The following is a 672-nucleotide window of genomic DNA, read 5'->3' on the forward strand; positions in this document are numbered from 1 at the left end:
TTCCTTCAAGCCGCGAAAGTGTACCCGAGACGCAGTTCTTCCGGAGAGCCGGCTGCCTCGAGGTCCACCTCGAGTGAACCGCGCGCCCGGCGGCCTCCCCTCGACCCGCGGCGTGCACGAAAGGGCGGCCTCCCCTCGACCCGCGGCGTGTGCACGAAAGGGCGGCCTCCCCTCGACCCGCGGCGTGCACGAAAGGGCGGCCTCCCCGTCGACCCGAGGCGTGCACGAAAGGGCGGCCACTCCCCTCGCAAACCCCCACGCGGCGGGTGCGCGAATGGCTCTTCCCTCCCCCTCGCCGGTGGGGGCGGGAGCGGCCTCCGCCCGGGCGCCCTCGCCGTGGCGCCCCTCCCCCCCCTCCCCCCAGGCTCGCCCATTCCGCCGCACGCCTCCCCCTTCGGCCCCTCGCCCACATCCGGCAGACCTGCCTTTTAAACCTGGTCTCACCACTCAAGTTTTCAGAGGCGAACTCGCAGCTCCGAAGGCGATTTGCAAGGCCCGTGCAGTCCTCAATAGCACACGCAGGAGTGTCACGAACACTTTCCAGCTCATCTACAATCAACCGCACGGCAACATAACCAAGGTGCGCTCTTGGTTGCCAGTTTGCCATGTCCGTCCATTGCGATTTTGAATGTATTACTATGTCATTGGGCTCTGTAGATCTGGGGCCTGAGG

The 672-nt window shown here is 66.5% G+C and overlaps 1 protein-coding gene across 2 annotated transcripts in view; it reads right to left on the bottom strand.

Annotated features, from left to right (window-relative positions):
- LOC119585593 (NAD kinase-like) overlaps positions 1 to 672 on the bottom strand; it is a gene marked incomplete in the record, with an annotated part of 62,004 nt that overhangs the window by 45,583 nt on the left and 15,749 nt on the right.

Source organism: Penaeus monodon, chromosome 20, assembly GCF_015228065.2.
Source record: "Penaeus monodon isolate SGIC_2016 chromosome 20, NSTDA_Pmon_1, whole genome shotgun sequence".
In the NCBI taxonomy this organism is placed as follows: domain Eukaryota; kingdom Metazoa; phylum Arthropoda; class Malacostraca; order Decapoda; family Penaeidae; genus Penaeus; species Penaeus monodon.